This window comes from Megascapheus bottae, chromosome X (genome assembly GCF_031878675.1).
Source record: "Megascapheus bottae isolate mThoBot1 chromosome X, mThoBot2.hap1, whole genome shotgun sequence".
NCBI classification, from domain to species: domain Eukaryota; kingdom Metazoa; phylum Chordata; class Mammalia; order Rodentia; family Geomyidae; genus Megascapheus; species Megascapheus bottae.
Genome location: NC_143547.1, coordinates 60,015,583 through 60,027,130, shown reverse-complemented (window position 1 = coordinate 60,027,130; position 11,548 = coordinate 60,015,583).

The window sequence follows — 11,548 nt, the reverse complement described above, 5'->3', positions numbered from 1 at the left end:
CTTCCTTAAAGGTAGCATTAAAATATGAGTCAGTTTCATTTTTGCAGCCTCTGGAACTATTCCTGTTTAGGTTTTAAAATAAGTTGGATACAAGATCCTCAGCCAATATATGGTACAGAAATATTTTTTCTCACAATATGTGGTCTATTTTGTCCTTATGTTTTTAGCTATGCACAAGGTTTTAGTTTTACGTGATCTTTTTAGTTTATTTTAAATTTGTCATTTTTGCTTTTGTTTTATTTTCATTATCAGGCCATCATTTCCCAGCTCATTGTTGTGGAACATTTCGTTTAAGTTTTCCTCTTTTAGATTTATAATATTAGAACTCACAGTTAAGTTTTTATCGTATTTTGAGATGATATAATGTAGCATGTATATATGTATATACATATATATACAGTGTGCTGTATAATGTTCTAATTTAATATTTCTCAGATAAATATTCTAATAAGTATGTGGATATAATACAGCATTTAATTATGTCTTTTTCTTTTTTATGGGTCATGGGGCTTGAAATCAGCCTAGGCGCTGTGCCCTAACCTTTCAGCTCAAAGCTACCGCCCTACTCCTTGGCCTGGGCATTGTCCCTGAGCTCTTCAGCTCAAGGCTACCACTCCACTCTATCCTTGAGCCAAGCCCCACTTCCTGTTTTCTAGAGGTTAATTGGAGATAAGAGTCTCAGGTCCTTCTGTGCCACGGCTGACTTTGAACATTGATCCTCAGATGTCAGCTTCCTGAGTAGCTAGGATTACAGGTGTGAGCCACAGCACCTGGTGCATTTAGTTATTTCTAGCAAATTACTATTTGCTAGAATACACCTGATGATGTTTTTATATGATTTGCTTTACATATGACCATGCAGAAAAATTTGGTTAAATATATTTGTAGAATGGTATTTTCTTTAATAACATATATGATTTTTATTTATTTAATTTAATTTATTTTCATCACTATTATCTTTATTAATATTATCCGTAATGTAACAATATATCTTGAAAACTCAGTTTAAATATATTAAAGAGAGATCTATTGACTTTTAACAGCAAAATGATGTATAATAAATTATGTTTTTCCTATCATGTATTCTTCATTGATTTGCAAAATTGTATATGTAAATTTTAATTGAGGAACTATTCAATCTTGACTAGTTCCCTTATTCAAATGAATTTTCCAGAAAATACTGGCTTATTTCACATTCATTCTCATGAAACTACTTGAACACATTTAATTAGTAATGATACCGAGGTTTTGATATTAAATATTTACATTCATGATACCTTTGATTTCACTCAAAGAGAGTAATTATAAAAAAGTTCTCCAGTATCTCTCTGCTATTCATGTTTGCTACACATAATGTTTCCAACGAATGTAAAGCTTAAGCAGCACCCTTAGAAACCTGACAATTCATTTGTTGAGGAATATATTAAGACGTTTCATATGTTGTATTTATAATGAAGGATGAATAAATTAGTCCTTTATACTTTCCCTCTTGACCTTACGTGAATATTTCATCTAGCTGTGAAAGGCATTATTATTAGATAAGTCCAAATATAACTAGAAAATTTTTCCTCTTACTAAACAGAATACAATCTTTTTCTATGCTTATCTAATGCATATAATAGTATCTAATGCATTTGATTATAAAATGAGATAATCCATGTACAGTAATAGAAAGTCAGCAAATACTAAACATTTGCAAATATTACTATATTAATCATTCTTACAGAAATGAATAATCATTTCTTTTTATTGGCAATACACTTGCATGGGAGAAGGTAATAGTAGTGTCTGTGGGGTAGTGTTGTACTACTGGAATGGAGTAATACAGTTTTATTTGATAAGCATTCTATACTGGTACGTTACCATCTCAATGCATTGTATAGTGCACTTATTGATTCTAATGATGATTTCTTATTTCCTTTTAGAATTTCAGTTTCAGTTTTGAAAATTTATATGATCCCAATATGAAACATATGCACAAGTTGTTGTTGGACAATGAATCAGAACATCTTGACTTGGCATGACATCGCTTGGAAAGGGAAAATAATCACTGCTTTCATTTAAACAATTATCATATGTCATTTTCATAATATTTTCTAACATTGTTTAGTTGCATAAACTCATCATGCCTCTCCTCAGAAATCTGAAATTACTCCTCATAACAATGTACAGTTTAGCCCAGGAGCCAGTAGTACAAATGCGTAATCCTAGGTACTCAGGAGGCTGAGATCTGAGGAGCATGATTCCAAAGCATCTAGACTAAGACTCTCTAAACAGCCACTCAAAAACCTGGAAGTAGTGCTAGCCTTGGCAAAAGAAAGCTTAGATACAGTACCATGTCCCAGAATTCAAGCCCCAGGAATGGTAGACACAAACAGACACACTAATGGAAACACAGACACATGGACACAGACACACAGAGGCAGACAGACACAGACACAGACACACACACACACACACACACACACACACACACACACACACACACACACAGAGTAGTAGGGCTTTAGTGAGGCATAGTGAATCACTGTTGTAATCCTACATAATCAGGAATCTGAGTAAGCAAAATAATGTTTTGAGGACATCTTGAAAAAAAGTGAATGAAAATCTGGGCCAGGAGTTTGGCCTAGTGGTAGAATGCTTGCCTAGAATGCACAAAGACCCAGGTTCAATTCCTAGGTACCACATACATAGAAAAATGCTGGAAGTGGTGCTGAGGCTCGTGTGATAGAGCTCTAGCCTTGAGAAAGTCTAAGGACAGTGCTCAGGCCCTGAGCTCAAGCCCAGGACTGGAAAAAAAATGAAATTCTATCATAAAATGAGAGGATAGCAAATGGCTGTCACCAGACCTTCTTAGGAGGTAAAGATGGGAAGGATGTAGTGTGTGGTTGTGTACACAAATGACTAAAACTCTACTAACATGTCTAAAAGATATGGCCCTAGGCTCTAGTAACAGTGCCTTGCCTAGAAAGTGGTAGGTGCTGAATTGCATCACTAGCATCAACTATAAGTAGAAAAGAATATTAACATCATGTAGAAAAAGAAAAAAAAGCAGAATCTTGCCAGTTTTGGTTGCTATATTGTAGTTCCTTAGACCAGTTTATGTATTACTCTGTTTATATATTGCCTACTCTTCCAGAAAGTCCAAGTGGAAGTCACTGGAAAATTCTGTATCTCATGAGAATTTGTCCTTTGTTTCATGAACGGTGCCTTGTAACAGTGCTCTTCTTTCAAATGGTCACTAAGGTGTATTTAAAGGAGTGGAGGTCATAATGTCATAGTGTTCTGAATGCTTCACCACTCAGTTCTATCCTATGAGGTAAGTTCCACCTTATATTTTTTGAGGTGGCATCAACATTCAAAGGATTCCAGCCCTCTATCTGTGCAGTTTAATTTTAACCTAATTCAATGCTCCCTCTCCAAACTCTTAAAACAGCCGTTATTACACAATTCAAGTCCTTTATCACATACTTCCTTGTATCATTCATTTTGTTTTATTGTTTTAGACCTGATTTACTATTCAAAGTATAATTTCCTTTTATGTCTCATTTATGATAGTGGTAAGACCAATGACAAGTAGCAGAAACATAGCTTGAAACAGATTGTAATATAAATATGTTAATCTTTTTATTTACTGGGGAGATAAGAGCTCTGATATCTCAGTGAACTAAGACACTAAGACATTAATATTTAACCTCTACCATTAGAGCCAGTATGGCATGCATGTAAGCATAAGGAATTGTTGCATATATAGTGGAATTTCCTAGATACCATGTAAGACTTCCATTCTTAAATGGCTCTATTGTGTTAATTTTTTAATGAATGTATCATTTAATAAATAAATATTTATTTAATAAAAATAAACATTTTAATTAATCATACCTGCATTTTTATCCTGTTGAAAATTATGGTGGAGTAACATGATAGAATGACTATTAACTTGCTAGTATGAATTATGAGATTATCCAACAGTCTAAAGCTGTTTTCTCTAACATGACAGTCAATAATCATACAATTATTTAAGTCTAAAAGATTTAAAATTTAAACAAAATTAAAATATCTAGTCCCTTATTCTCATTCCATTTCAACTGTTTGTTCTATTGGCACTTGTAGCCAATGACTACCATATTGAAGTTTATAAAATGTTTATATAATTATAAGCATGTTGTATTATTTAATAATACTTTTTATGTTGAAATACACGTGGAATGAGGTAAGATCTTGGCATGTGCCCTACGGGCAACTGGCTCATGTAGTGTTCTGGTATAAAGGATTCTGGGATCTAGTTTAGGGTAAGACAGTTACTTCATGGATAATGATTGCACTTGGTTTGTACTTCATGTAGTTAGCCTAAGCCAACTACCAAGAAAATTCATTTTGATGCAGAACATGAGCGATCATTTCTTAGGTTCAAATCATGGGGCAACATAAGCACTCTTCCAAAACTAATGTATAGTGAGTAGTTTTTTTTTACTGTGTTAATATATTAGTTTTAGAGGCAAGTATTTAAAAACACAATTTTACTCCAATTTAGAATGTACTTTTGTTTTTAAATTATTATGAAGTATCAATCTATGCTTGTTCTTGAGTTTCATTAATAGGACATTGTATAGAGCATTCATGTTGTGGCTGTATTCCTGGGTGACAAAGACTATAGCTCCAGAGTTGGAGCCCCTGCATCTCTCGCTCAAAAACTGACCACAGAAAATATGACACAAGCTGAGTTGGAAAGTATAAATATACACTTCATCTTACTTATGCTGTTTTTAAATATAACCTAGGAATAAAATATGAGCAATAATTAGCAGAATTTAATTTATATTATGTAGGCTGCAGCGACATTTTGTCCAGTATTAAAGGTAGAAGCTAGCTTAGAGTACCAAGTGTATTTTATTTTAAATTATACTTTATTATCTTTAAATAGCTATGTATAAATCTATATTCTTTGCATGTTTCAAGTTTTTAAATATTTTATTACATTTAATAGCTTTTACAAGAGTTTCCACTAAACAAAGAAGCTTCTGAATATTATGCATCTTGATCAATGTCACCATTTTCAATGTTCTCACCAACATTTCCTTTTGTCATTTTTCTTAAGTTTGTAGGATATACACTGAATTCTTGACTTCATTCTGGCCTTAATCTCCTCTTCATTTCTCTGCCCTTAATTCCATCATACCACCTTGCTACATCTAAGAACCAGTTGCTGACTGTTCAACTTCTTGAATTTTGACTTTGCATCCTGAAGTTTTGCAATTAAACTACTATATTCCAGTTATTATATTTGTATACAGTTGCATACATATAATATATTTCTTATTTGTAAGATAATTTTAGCTTCCATGTGTGAGGAAAAACAGGAAATCTTTGTCTCTCTGGGATAGACTTACTTCCTTAACAAATTTTTTCAAGAGTCTTTCCATTTATAATATATTGCAAAATGTTTAAATGAACGCATGTGTTGTGTAGAATCAATGAGCATTTATCGCAGATGTATTTAACCCACTAGTAAGTGAGCCAGCAAGATAAGAGAGCTGAAAATATAAAAGAATATAATGTATGTTCCATGAAAGAACGATGGTTGAAAGGGAATTTCTCAGATATTTGTGTGCTGTGACTGGCTAATTTTCTAAGGCAACAAACTTATAACTAGTCAAGTCAAAAAAAAAGAGTCTTTCCATTTTTTTTAGTGATAAGATATTATTCTCTCTATGGGATGAGTATAATTCCATTTTGTATATATACCATATTTTCTAGATCGATTCAACAAATGATGATCATCAGGACTAATTCCATACTTCGGTTATTGTGAATAGTACTGCAGTGAACATGCTTATGCTGGTGGGTTTACTGTATTGTCATATTGTGGATAAATTGCCAGGAGGTGAATTTCCATTTCCTTAATGGCCAGAGATATTGAGTATTTTTTCATGAGTCTACTTGCAAATTTTACTTCTTCTGAGAGGACTCTTTTTAGCTCATCAATCCATTTATTAATTAGGTTGTTGGCTCTTTGGGGTTTAATTTTTTAAGTTCTCTGTAAATTCTAGATAGTGTTTGTTTTAGCGTTGGCAAAGATCTTCTCTCAATCTTTATGGTATATTTTTAGGTTGTCTATGTAACACACCAATAGAAGTAAAGACAAGAATCACATATTCATCTCAATAGATTCAGAAAAAGTTTTCAACAAATTCTCACAATCCTCTTATGATAAAAGCTCTGAAGAAACTACAAATACATGGAACATTCCACAACATAATAAAGGCAGTTCTTGACAACACTACAACCAACATTATACTTACTGGTGAAGATCTAAGAGTATTTCCAGTAAAATAAAAAAAAAATGAGACAAGGATGTCCACTCTCTCAACTCCTCATCAATATAGTACTGCAAATCACAGAAATAACAATAAGGCAAGTGAAAAACATAAAGGAGATCGAAATAGGTATGGAGAGAATAAAACTATCCCTATTTGCATATTACAATTTTGTTGGCTAATTAAAGATAAAAGTCTCCAATATTTGTTTGTCAAGGCTGACTTTAAACTCAAGTCATTATAATTCAGCCTTCTGAATAGATAAGATTGGTGTCTGGCTTATATTGTTAATTTTGGTAGACATTTAATTTGAACAGTATATTGTTAATTTGTTATTCATTTCATTTCTGAGAGGTACAATAGTACCTATTATGTAGATATAAGTTTAAATATACTTAGCCTTTAATAGATAAATATAAAATACATGATTAAACCTATACCTGTAGTTGAAATTTCCTTTATTATTCAGGCTATAGCATCCACCTACATTTTCAACTCTCCTCTGTATCTTCATCCTCTGATTTTTGTAAGCCACTTCTGGAGATCTTAACACAGTGATCATAGTCTTTCTTTCCATTCCAAATATACCTTCAAAGACCATGGATATGATTCATGTACAACCTTTATCATACTTTATTTTCATCTCAACTGTAACAACTTTCATATTGCCATCAGTTATTAATTTCCTTAACTGATCTGAATGTGAAATTTTAAAACTAGAATACATATATTCTATGATGTGTAGCTCAATTGATTCCTTATTTTATTGGGAAGCTTAGCTCCTTGAACTATATTTCTTTGCTTCACTATCCAGACTATTGCACATTTTCCACTAATGTTCCTCTTGCTATGTTCCATTGTACTTCTATATTTTTATGCTCTGAAATCCTCATTCATTTAATGTTTCTCTGTCCCCACACCATTCCTTCCAAGGTTTAAGAACACAGCTGGAGAACATTACTACTGTGCATATAGGCAGCACTGAAAATCCATGGCTGGTAATCCTAGCTATAACAGGAATACTGCCCCATGGCAACTTTTATACATCACTAGCCACTTCTCTATTTTGTTCTATACAATAGCTATTTCCAGTTATCAACATTTTGTCTATTTCCTTATAACTTCATTTTAATGGTCTATTGCACATTTTATTTGACAAAAATATTTCACCAGATGTGGAATCTCATGTTGATGCCTGTCAACAAAATACATACTGTTAGCTCTTGTCCCTTGTCCCCTTTCATACCAACAGTGCAGAAGCTACTTATATTTGTTTTCCAGGGCTGTCAAAAATGAAGCTACAAATTTGATAATTGACACAACAACAATTTGTGCTACAGATGTTTAAGTTAGAATTCCAAACCAAGATATTGTCATAGTGATTTCCTTCTACAAGCTATAAAAAGGATTTGCTTCAGGATACTCTCCTTACTTTATAGAAGACCACCTTCTCATATCTCTTCATATCATCTGACTTTAGGCATATCTTTCTCTAAAACTTGCACTTTTGTGAGGATAAAATTAAAATCCACACTTACAACCTTATTTTAGCTTTAATAATATGTAAAGAACACATATCTCAATATCTCAAGGCAATATTTTGAAGGACTATTGGTCAGATATTCAGCATATATGGTTTTACATGGAAGGACATAGTGAGACCCAAAATACTATTCTTTTTATAAGTTTACACATTGCTTTTATCCACCTGTGCTGGGGACACATCTGATGTTTTCTTTCTAAGAATCTCACTCCATCATGTTACTAAGAAATTATAGTGTATTCTTTTCCCTGACCCTACCATGAAAACTCTCCTTTGAACATATGTAGCTATCTATCTATTCATTCCTTTCTCTACTTATTTTAATTAAAGTATTTTAAAACTTTATATGCAGTTTACCATGTATTTACTGTCATACTTTTCTTGTCTCACTGGCTTTCATTCTCATGGCTGTACTTCAAGGACGCTTTTGCCTTATTCTTGGCAAAACAAGATTCCAAACCATATATAAATTTCTTTTTGCTAATTATAAAGATTGCTTTACAAATACTATTAGGTAATTAGTCTCACCTTGAGTGTTAAGATATTTTCCCTTGGTCTGCACAGCATTTCTGCGTTGACTATAATGGTAATTATGCTTTTTTTTCAACCTCTTGAAGTACGTCTACATGTATCTTGAATACTATTTGGGAGTTTTCTTTTCAAAAGAATGAGGATTATTGAGATGCAACTGATAAAAGCATTTACCTTGTAAAATAGTGTCTAAAAGGACATCTGAAAATGGAATAAGAAAACCTGGATCACTGATTTTCCCCCAAAACTCTTAATTCAAAAGCAATGCATCAGAAATTTTCTTTTGAGAAAGAAAAATGTAGTAGGGGAGAACTCTCGGTATTCTAGACGAATAGAAAACATCAAACACCTAAAGCTATTAAGAAAACAAACACTTCCTATCACCATAACTCTATATTTGCCAGGTACTCCTCACCTGTAGCTTCTCTGAAGGACATGCACCACAAATCTAACGTTCAAACGTTTTGTGTGCTAACTTGGGCATTCATATGTATTTTGATTGTCTCCAAGAACGAATTTTGGCCTTGTATGTGTAGGCTTCTTGGGGATACAGAAAACAGTTACAACTTGAGAATCTGGTGATCCTGACATACTATATCTCCTTGTCCTAGGTCAATGTAGAACAGATGGGAAATGAAATCTAGCTTTTCCTAGATCTGGAGGAGTGAAACAAGTGGATGTCACATGTCATTTTTATAATTCCTTAGTGCTGTCTAGTAGTCTTTTTTCTACTTACAGAGCTATAATGGAGCTTATGGAGTCCAATGTTTGATAATTCCTTTCAAGATATGGAGCAAAAATACAGTGATTCAAACAAGAAAGTAGGTATTTTATATTGCTCTTACCTCAGGTTCATTGTAGAAGAAGCAGAAAATACCCACCAAATTACATCTTACCCAGGGGATGAAAAGGGTTACTGTGACAAATTACCAATAATTTTAAAATAAACACAAAATGTTATCTTCTGTCTCGTCTCAAAGCACAAGCAGGATACAAGTTACTCTAAAACTCTGGGACAGCGATGAATAAGCAGACAATGTTTAGATATAGAAAGCAAGTAGTGATCACAGGCCCTCCTATAACTCAGCACAAAATCAACAGGACAAAATCATGGATTCCAACAGACTGAAGAGTTTCAAAAATAATACAGACAGAATATCCAAACTCTCTCAAATATGCCCAAAAATATGTTTCAGTATGAGCACTCATAAAAGCCTGGGTAACTGGAAAAGCAACAAAGGTTGAAAGCTTTTCTGAATCCCAAACAAGGGTAATTGTTAAGAAATGTCTCTTGTTTGAGCAAATCAGTGAATATAGGGAGGACTGACTACTTTGTTCATTGAACAGATATTTCCAGTGATAGTAGATAATGCAAGTATTTTCTGTACATGTTCATGCTCCAGAAATACATTTAATAAGGGAGAGACAAATGAATCACCTGGCATCTAAGTCCCAATAATTGTGATATAAATACTGAAATAATGGGAATAATGTAAAAGCAAGGTGAAAATTTCAACTGATATACAGAAAACACACATAATTCTATTGTGTATATAGATCACATTTTCTTTTTTTCATATATTGTTTTGTAATAGATGACATTTTCTTGAAGCATTCATCTCAGAGAGAATCATATGGTCCCATTAATAAGGCAATAGAAAGACTTGAAAAAAAAATCACAATAAGTGAGTAAACCAGAACCAAAGAAACAGGCTCCATGGTTTCCCTCATTTCTAACAGTTAGTATATGTCTAGGATAGACTAGAAGAGGATCAAAATAGCTCAGTAGCTATGTACAAATGACCATATAAGATGATCCTAAGTGAAATGAATTTCAACATATGTAAATGAGAGATTTTTCATAGCTGTTGTTTTTAATGTACTGTGAAGTCATTTATTTTGTCTTTTTTTCCTTTGATTATCTCCTCTTGTCTCTGTACTTGATTTTGGTATCCTCTCTCTACTATATACGTTTATCTGAATTGGAAAAGGGAAAGGAACAACAAAATGGTCAGACATAGGAAAAAGGGTGAACCAATGCAACAGCACTACTCAACTGACAATATGTTGGAAATGAACTTTATAGCTAGGGAGGGGAAGAGAGAAAGTGGGAGAATAATGTTCAACAAAAAATGTACTCATTATTTTTCCTATGTAACTGTAACACCTTTGCATATCACCTTTACAATAAAATTAAATTAAAAAGAAGAAAACACAGAAAACTATTAAACAGAAAATAATAATAGAATGATACTAGAAGATTTAGTAGCATACTAGATCAGATAGAACTGTTAAATTAGCCAAATAATAAATTATTGAATATTCTTCCATCAGAGTAGCAAACTAGAAAAAATAAAGAAAAGAAACTACAGAGGACTTAAGAGCTACAATGAAATCGACCACTTTACATAATGAGAGAATTTGAGAAAGAAGATAGAGAAGTGTCAACTTATTCTAAGAAATTATGGCCGAAATTTTCCCAAACTACCTAGATAAAAGTAGTATATCCAGCATAAATAGGCTTAATGAAAAGATACCCAAATTGATATAACCAAACTATCAAAAGTTGATGATAATAATTGGTAGATTCCTTGCAAACTTATATTCGCAGAATATTGAAAACAAGATAAAACCTACATGTATAATTTAAAGGAGACCTGTAAAGACCAGTTGTGTATTTCTCGTGAGAAACATGCATGCCAAAGAGTTGGATAATATATTCAAATTGTTAACCAAGAATACAACATGTAGCAAAAATGTCTTTCAAAGATGAAATAGTGGTAAAGACTTCCCTAGATAAAGTCAACCTTTTATATAAGAATGCTAAAGGAAATTCCTCACTTTGAAATAAAGGATGTTATATGTTAACACATTCACCTGAGAAAGTAGAAATTTCATTGGAAAAGTAAATGTATGGCCACATATAAAACCCTATATCATTGGAACTGTAGTGAGTTAATAATTTTAATTTTAGTACAAATGTGAAAATATCAAAGTAGTTAAATTGCAATGTATTAATGGACTCACAATATAAATACTTTTGATATCAACAATATAAAACTTATACAGATATTAACTTATTATTTTCTGTTTAATTGAAGGTAAAATGTTATCAGTTTAACATAGAATTTTATGAAATATTTCATGTAAGTGCAAG